The 9,543-nt window shown below is 42.3% G+C and overlaps 1 pseudogene; it reads left to right on the top strand.

Moving 5' to 3' along the window:
- Window positions 1–6,682: 6,682 nt before the first annotated feature.
- Window positions 6,683–7,354, top strand: LOC102859366 (annotated as a pseudogene).
- The last annotated feature ends 2,189 nt before the right edge of the window (window positions 7,355–9,543 follow it).

Below are 9,543 nucleotides of genomic sequence, written 5' to 3' on the forward strand. Positions count from 1 at the left end.
CATTGGCTCTTGCTCATATGTTGTTTCATGAAATTCTTCTGTGTCTGCCAATTCCTTTCACTGCAGTGACTCAGTATATTCTTTCCATCATCTTTTAATACTTCCTGTATCATTTAATATTCTGCCTGAAGCATCCTTGATTATAGCAACTCGAGGTTTGAGGTTTGAATTTGTTCTTCAGTTCCTTGAGCTTAAGAAATGCTGAGTGAATTTGGCCCTTTTGATTTTCTGACTCCAACTCCTTGCATATTTCATTGTAATATTTTACTTTTTTATTTAAAAGTCATTTGTATCTGTACATCCTTTCAATAACTCAGGATCTAATAATGCAGGACTTTTAATTTTCTTCCCTGTATTACCTAGAATATTCTCTCTAAAGAAAGATAGGAGAATTGATACACAGTGTTGATGAAGAAAATTGACTACCCAAATAACAAACAAATGCATTTCCAAAAAAACCCAAACAAATCTGTCTTGTAAGAAGTGCAGGCAGATGACTCCTTAGAAGCAAGGATGGTGAGAATTTGTCTTACATAAATTGAGCATGTTGTCAGGAGGGGCCAGTGCCTAGAGAAGGATGTCATTCTTAGAAAAGTAAGAGGAACAGAAAAAGAGAGGAAGGCCCTTGTTAAAAGAGCAAGGGCCTGGTAGGGACAGCCATAGGTTACCTTTACCAACTTCACAAAGGGGAACTGTCCCTGTCAACAACATCAGCAACACAAAACCAGTTCCCATGAGGCCAGATATGTCCCTCATGTTCCCATACCTCTTTCTACTCATCACACACCAATCTTACGCTTTACTGAGCACAAAATCTGATGTGATACCCAACAGACTGTATAGAACCATATTAAGGAAGTCAAAAGGCTGTAATTCAAGTTGGCAGCAAGATACAGTCAGTCAGGACAGCTTTCAAAACGTGTTTGCAGGCACCTCAGTCTTGAACCTCGCAACTTTAGACTGTTACAAAGCTCCCAGTCCTGCCAACTATGGCCCTCCCCTTCACAGTCCCTAAAACTTGGGCAAAAGGCTCTTAGCTCTGGTTCAATGCTGTAGCAGCCCCAAGATCCATGTGTCTCATGTCAGGTCTCTGGTTCTTTGCTGTGGCTGCTTCTCTCATAGGCTCTGATCTGACTGGAGCAAGAATCTCTGGCCCCAAAGAATGCACTGTATTCTCTTGCTTCTCCTTTGTAGGTGTTCAAAGTCTCCCATCTGTCTCTGAGTCTCTTCAATAGTGAGACTAGCAAATCCCATTGTGCATAGAGCTAACACACCCTATTCACATATTCCTGCCCATCCACATGGAAAAGTCAGTGAATGGCCTAGGAAGTCATTCTGAACAATAAACCCTTAACACCATAACCCTCAATGAAAAAGATTGACATAGTGACTGTAACAGTGGGCTTTAAGCACAGCAGAGATGGTGAGAATGGTGCAGGATCATGCAGGGGTTTGTGGCTCATAGGGTCACTATAAGTAGAGACAACAAAACAGCACCTAACAACAGTAGTCGTTAATGGTCACCCCAAACCCATATTCCCCAGCATACTTTCTCTTATGGCATTAATACCAAATCCTCTCTTGGCTGGGTTAAGGGCACTAATAGTCTGTAATATGCAGCAGGTAATACCGAACTTTCCCCCTTATCAGTTGTGACAATTTTCACTTTTACCTTTGACATTTGAGCATACATACATACATTAGAAAACCTTTTGAAAAATATCTTGTTGTTGTTGTTGTGTACCTTCAAGTCAGAACTGACCCACAGCTGACCCTCCAGTGGGTTTTTAGAGGCAGTTAATTGCAAGGGAGGAGATTGCCCATTCTTCTTCCACGGAGCAATTGGAGACCTCGAAATGCATGCCTTCAGGATTGCAGCACAACTTCTTGCCACTAGGCCACTGGAGCTCCTTTTGCAAAATATAAGGTTATTAAATTGGTATAATTTTTAACAAATTTGTAATGTAAAACCTGTGACTGTATTTGCAAAAGTTTGCAAAAATATAAAAAGTTTTGCACGTTATGAAACATAAATTTTGTAAATTGATTACAAAGCAATTAAAAATTATCTTGTTGTTATTGTTAGGTACCATTGAGTCATTAAATTAAATGTTTGCATTGTTGTTGTTTTTATGTGCCGTCAAGTCACCTGTGACTCATAGCAACCCTATGTACAATGGGTCTGAAGCCTGCCCTGTCCTGAGCTGGTCTCACTGACTCTGACATACCTACCCCCAGTTCCCCAGTATCAATCCATCTCATCCTAGGTCTTCCTCTCCTGCACTGTCTCTCCACCTTCAAAGAATAATGTCCTTCTCAATGTACCTGGCCATATGCCAAAAGTATGTGAAACAGACCTTCAAAATCCTAGCCTCCAAGGAAAAATGTTTGCATTATCTATCATACCTTAAATGAATTTTCCTCTAAATAATGTATTACTGTTGTTGTTGCTAACTGCTGTTGAGTCATGTATGACTCATAGCTACCAAATGAACAACAGATGTGAACCCTGTCCTATCCTGTGCCATCCCCACAATCTCTGACACACTCAAGCCCATTGCTATAGTCACTCTTGATCCATTTAGTGGAGAGTCTTCCTCTCTTTCGCTGTCCCTCCACCATTCCAGCATAATGTTCTCCTCCAAAAAATAATCTCTCCCAACAACATGACCAAAGCTTTACTATCTTTGCCTCCAAAGAACACTCTGTCTACATTTTCTCCAAGACAAAAATGTTTCTTCTTTTGGCAGTCCATGGCATATGCAGTGTTCTTCTCCAACACCACAGTTCAAAGGCATCAATTCTTCTTCTATCATCCTTATTCATTGTCCAGCTCTCAGAGGCATAGCAAGTGATTGAAAAGACCAGTCTCAATCAGGCACACCTTAATCCTCACATTAACATTTTTGCTCCTCAGGGAGGGTCTTTGTATTTAAAGTTGGTTGTTATTATTATATTTTGGAGGAACATTCTTCTTAGTGGTGCAGCACTCTTCTGTCAATATGCTGTACTGAGATAACCTGGGGTTGCTATGTTGTTGAACTTTGTGCCATTGGAGTGTCAAATGCCATAAAAGTTTACCCATGATAGACAGGTTTGGAAGCAGGAGTGGCATCCACTTCCTAAATAACATGCCTCCGGAAACTCTATGAACTTTGATAAATATCGATAGTTGTAGAGGAGCTTCAGGCCCTTTGTTCATAGGGTTGCTTGTTAATGAGTCATGCTTGACTCAAAGGCAATCAGCAACAACATGGCAATACATCTCCTGATGTCCTGACACCACGTGTATAGATTGTGGATCCTAGTAAGATGAAGTCATTGACCGTCTCAGTCTTTCCTCCATATGTTATAATGTTGCCCATTAGTCCAGTGGTGAGAATTTTTTTCCTGATGTTCAGCTTTAATCTTTATTTAAGGCTGCAGTGTTTAATCTTTTGCAGCTAGTATTTCAAGTCCTCCTCACTTTGAACAAGGAAGGTTGTGTCTTCTGTTACTGAAAGTTACTGATGAGTTTTCCTCTGATTCTGGTGCCACATTCTTCATAGAGTTCAGCTTCTCAAGTACTTTGCTCAGTATACAGATTAAATAGGTATAGAAAAAGGATACAATCGGACACATCTTTCAAATTTTATACCAGGTTGTGCCAACAATTAGGGGAGTCAAAGCAAGACTCCAACTCAGAGTTCGAGCTCTCAGGCCAAGTGAACATCAGCATACATGATCTAGAGGAGACAGTGCCCTCACCTGGGAAATTATCCGACTGTGATAGCACTGTGCTGTGAATGGAAGAGGAGAAGTATTAGGTCACAAGAAGACAGTGCTAGAGCATGAACTCAGGGGCAAGAACCTTTCCCCAGGACAGAAATCTTTCCCTAAACCTGGGATTTGGACTTAGAGCTTCCTAAACTTAAGAGCTGGCAACAGCATGAGAGACCAGAGACAGCATGAGGCTTTAGGCATCGCAGAAATGACTTGAGGACTAGGCCATGATAGTAAGGATTGACTGTTGTTTTTAAGTGCCATCGAGTCATAGGCGACTCATAGTGACCCTGTGAATGAAAGACTTGGACATCTGTATAACTTTTGTCCTTTCTCCAGGTTCAGAAGGTTTCCAGAGGCAAGCTTTTCGGAAGTGGATGCCACTCCTGCTTCCAAGCTTGTTTTAATTGGGAAGTTCCACCAAACACTGTCCACCATGGGTAACCATATGGCATTTGATGCATCAGTGTCACAGTGTTCAGATTCACAGCAACCACGGGTTGCTCTGTACAGCAAGTGAACAGACCAGTAACATAGTACTTAGAAGAATGTTTGACCAAAAACAATTAAAACCAGGCCTGAGGACCGCAGATTAAAGTCACCCACCTTTGGCCTGGGAGCATCACTTTCTGTCCACTAGGCCAACTGATCTCTCTCTATGCTGTTGTTGTTGTGTTATAAATCCTATCCTCTATGGTGTCAATGAGGTGGGTTTAAAGGCAGCTCTGTGATGGTGTAGCCATCCCCAAGAAGCGAGTGGCCCATCAGCTAGAAGGTGGAAAGTAGTTTGGTTGGTAACAGCCCTGATCTGATGAATGGAGACTTTACTTGGGGTGTGGCTGGTAGCATTGTCCTTTTTTAAAAAAACAAACAAACAAACAAACAAAAAAACAAACAAAAACAAACCACAACTTTACAGAAACTTGGATCTCCATTCATTCATTGTTGCCCCCTTTTTGGGAAAAAGTGCTAGACAGAGTAGGCAGGAGTGAAAGGGGATGCTGGTAGAGGTAGGAAAGGAATGGGACAAGACACACGTGCCAAGGAACCCACACTAAATTACTTCTGTAATTGGGAAGTGTCTTTCATCTGCTCCATTCGGTAAAATGCTTGTCTGTCAGATATTATTCTACAACTGAGCATCTAAATAAAAACTAAGAAGGAGGATTGATCATCTGCTTCCAAAATAACAGGCCTTTGAAAACCCTATGAACAATAGAGCACACTTAGACTAAGCAGATACAGCACTTGTCGCTGAGCCCTCGGAGTTGGAAACACAAACAAGCAGGAACAGTTGTAAGCAGACACTAATGATTGGAACGTGGTATGTGACAAGCATGAATGTAGGAAAATTAGACATTGTTAAGAAATAAATGGAAGGCATAAATATTGACATGCTAGGTATTGGCAAAATGAGATGGGTTGGCATGGGACATTTTTAATCAGACAATCATATCATTTACTACCCCAGAGATAAAAAGGTGAGGGGGAAATGGGGTCACCTTCATAATTTAAAAAGGCTGCTTCTAGATTCATCTTGAAATACAATAGTGTGGGCAACAGGATGATATCCATGTGTATACAAGGAAGCCTAGTGAATACTACTATTATTCAAATTATATGTACCAACAACCAGAGCCAAAGAGGAGGAAATAGATGATTTCTCCCAACTTTTGCTGTCAGAAATTGATCAAACATGCAACTAAGATGCATTAATAATAATATGTGACTGGAATGCAAAATTTGGGAACAGAGAAGAAAGATAAGTAGTCAGAAAACATGTACTTGGTGACAGAAATTATGCTGGGGATAAAAGGAAAGAATTTTATACAATCAGTGATTCACTGTAAATACCTTTAATAAGAAACATAAACAGTGACTATATACATGGATTTCACCCGATGTATGCACAGGAATCAATTTTATCAAATCTGTAGAAAGAACTATAGGAGAAGCTCAATATTAACTGTGAAAAGTAGGCAAGATGCTGACTGTGGAACACATCATCAACTGTTCATACACAACTTCAAACTAAAGCTAAAGAAGCTTAACTCAAATCCACAGGAACCAGAATTTGACCTTGAGTCTATCCCACCTGAACTTAAAAACCATCTCAGGAATTGGTTTGAGACCTTGAACACTAATAAGCAAAGACAAGATGAGTTGTGGGAGGATATCAAGAATATCGTCCTAAAAAACAAAGTGAAGGAAGACAAATTTTCCTACAATTTTTTTCTTAGGTAAATCCTAATAGGTCTCTTATTCTTCTCTGAGTCACTTAAAAGCCCAATAAGGGCAGTTGCATGTGACATTTTTACCAATAAACCAAATATCTATCATCACTTGAACATTTAATTCTAAACAATTGTAAAAATTTGCTTTATAAAATGAATGTTCATATTCTGGGATCTCAAAGTTTTATGTATTTTTCACTTACCTAAACTCAACATTATCCAATAAAATACATCTATTCTCTTGAAGAAAAAAAAAAAAAGAATATCATCCAGTAAGAATGTAAAAGGTCATTACAAAGGCAAAAGAGAAAGAAAAGACCAAGATGGATGTCAGAAGAGACTCTGAATATTGCACTAGAGCTCCAAGAAACTAAAGCAAAGGAAAGAAGGCAGGAAGTTAAGAAGCTGAACAGATGATTTCAAAGGGCAGCTAAGGACAACAAAGTAGAGTATTATAATGAAATGTGCAAAAGAGCTGAAGTCAGAAAATCAAAAGGGATTAACTTACTCAACATTTCTTAAGCTGAAGGAACTGAAGAACAAATTCAAGCCTCAAGTTGCAATATTTAAGGAGGCTAGGAGCAGAATATTGACTGATCTAGGAAGCATTAAAAGAAAATGGAAGGACTACACAGAGTCACTATACCCAAAAGAATTGTCTGGCACAGAATTTCATGAAACAACATATGATCAAGAGGTTTCCCAGTCACAGCCCTGCCTCTCCAGCACCCATCTCCGCGTGGGTCGGCAGTGACTCCAAGGACAGAAAGGTGACATGGTGGTGTCACTGCTCATGGTGCGGTGGCCTCACTGCTGGGCGTCGACAGCACGTCTTTACCTTCGTGGAGGAGACGGTCTCTAACACATTGCTGACCTGTGCCCTGAACCACAGTGCCACAACACCGAGGGCCACCGCTGGATGCAGGGGGACTAGGTCCTCTAGGAGGATCAGCTATCCAGCCTGAAAACTGAGTTTGAGGTGGACTTGGAGGACAGTGGGGGCCTGTATGACTGCATCTTCCTCCCAGAGGACACAGACAGGGTCAGCATCTCCATGCAGAGCCTCCCAAAAGTCTTTGCTGTGAAGAAGTTGGGACATGCCAACAAGGGCAAGGCGGTCACCCTGAAATGCAAATCCAACTCCTTCCCACCCATCACAAGCTGCATGTGACCCTGCCTCTGCCATTCCTGGGCATCGTGGCTGAGGTCCTAGTGCTGGTTACCATAATCTTCATCTACGAGAAGTGGCAGAAGCCGGAGGAGATGTTAGATGACGAAGACATAGGCTCTGTACCATTGAAAAGTGGGGTCACCACATCAACGACAAGGAGAACATCTGTCAGAGGAACACCAACTGAGCACCCCTGGGGGCCCTTCATCTGAGCTACTCCTACCCATGTGCCCATCTTCCTGACCCCTCTGCCATGGAGTGGTGACACCACAAAGAGCTGAGCCTTCCTTCCCCTCCAGGCTGCCTTCCAGGACAAAGGAGGAGAGCTTCCCAGTCACAGCCCTGCCTCACCAGCACCCATCTCAGCATAACCACCTCTGGGTCACCTGAGAAACATGCTCAGGTGAGCTGCCTTCCTCAGAGCTGGTCCTGTCCCAGTTCCTTGCCACCCCCCCCCCCAGCCAAACTAGGCTTTTCTGCCTTCAGAGTTCCACCCAATCGATCCTCTCACAGGGTCTTCTTTTCTTTCTTTTCTCATGAACCCCAGGGTATCTGTGAGGTCCAGGCTACCTGCCAGCCTAACCTGCCCCTCCCATCGGTGCCCAGTCTGATGCATCGGCTGGGCCATATGTGCTGCCCTTCTGAAGCCCACTTCTCTGTACTTGATTGTTCCCAAGTGTTCATGGGTGGGGCCTGGGCTTGGGGGCTGGGTCCCCCCACACTCCCAGAACGCTGGCATATTAAGTTAGGCCTCCCAGCCCAGGCTACCTGGATGACTAGTGGGGGGCTGCCACACAGGGCCCCACCCAATCACAACCCAGGCCCTACCGCCTTGACCCCACACTCCAAGAAAGACTCCCTCCACCTTAAAAAAAAAAGAGGCAATGGTGATGAAGGAAAATGTTCAGACTGCTCTGAAGAATTAGCAAAAACAAGGCTCCAGGAATTTATGGAATACCAATTGGCATATTTCAACAAAGAGATGCTGCCCTGGACCTGCTTACTAAATTGTACCAAGAAATCTGGGGGACCACCACTAGGTCAACTGACTTGAAGAGATACGTATTTAATCCTATCCCAAAACAGGTAACCCAACAGAGTGTGGAAATTATTGGAAAAGATCACTAATGCCACATACAAGAAAAATCCTGTGGAAATTATCCAAAACCAGTTTGACCAAAAACTATGAGAATTACAAGCTGGGTATAAAAAAGGCCATGACACTAGAGAATTGTTGCCAATGTCAGATGGATCTTGGATGAAAGTAAAGGGAGTATCAGAAGAATGTCTGTGTGTCATTGACTATGCAAAGGCTTTTGACTATGTGGATCACAATATAATATGGTTAACCTTGAGAAAAATGGGAATCCCACAATATTTGATTGTGCTCATGCAAAAACACATATTAACAGGAAGCAGTCCTTAGAACAGAGCAAGGAAACTCTACATGGTTCAAAATCAGTAAAGGAGTATATCAGGGATGTGTCTTATCTCCAAACCTTTTCAATCTGTATGTGAAACAGGTAATTCGGGAAGCTGGACTTTCCGAGGAGGAATGTGGCATCATGATTGGAGGAAGGCTCATCAACAACCTGTGTTATGCAGATGAAACAACTTTGCTTCCTAAAACTAAGGAGGACCTGAAACATTTCCTGCAGAAAGTCAAGGACTGTAGTTTTCAATATGGATTGAAGCTTAACATGAAAAAGATAAAAATTCTTACCACTAGGCCAACTGATAGCACCATAACAGATGGAGAAAAGATTGGGTTTGTTAACAATTTCACCTTGCTCGGGTCCACAGTCAACACTCTTGGCACCAGCAGTGAGGGTATCAAAAGACAGATTGCACTGGGAAGTCTGCTCTCAGGGACCTCTCCAAAGTGCTAAAGAGCAATAATATCAGTCTAGAGATTAAGGTGTACCTGATCCAGACCATGGTCTTTGCAATTACTTGCTATGCATCATAGAGCTGGACAGTGACTAAGGATGACAGAAGATGAATCAATGCCTTTGAGTTGTAGTGCTGAAGAGTATTGAACATACCCTGAACCACTAGGAGAACAAGCAAGTCTGTCTTTTTTTTTTAAATTTTTTAAATTTTTATTGGGAAAAACATATTAGGGGTACAAGGAGGTGAGGGTTGGGGGCAGAAGGGTGAGGATGGGCCACGATGCAGCTTCAGAGCTGCACAGTTTGGTCGGTGGTGGAGCAGGTGAAGGAAATGATGAGGGTCCAGTGGGGACCAGATGCTACAGAGGAATGACAAGCATTTTCCAATGGTAATTAAACCAACTGTCTTATTGATTTGGGAATTGGATGCCGACTCTCTGGCTTCTTCATGCTGAACAGGGGCGTAGATGTAAAGGGGGGAAGG

This window comes from Elephantulus edwardii, unplaced genomic scaffold, assembly GCF_000299155.1.
Source record: "Elephantulus edwardii isolate Elephantulus edwardi_28Jun2011 unplaced genomic scaffold, EleEdw1.0 scaffold00020, whole genome shotgun sequence".
NCBI lineage: Eukaryota > Metazoa > Chordata > Mammalia > Macroscelidea > Macroscelididae > Elephantulus > Elephantulus edwardii.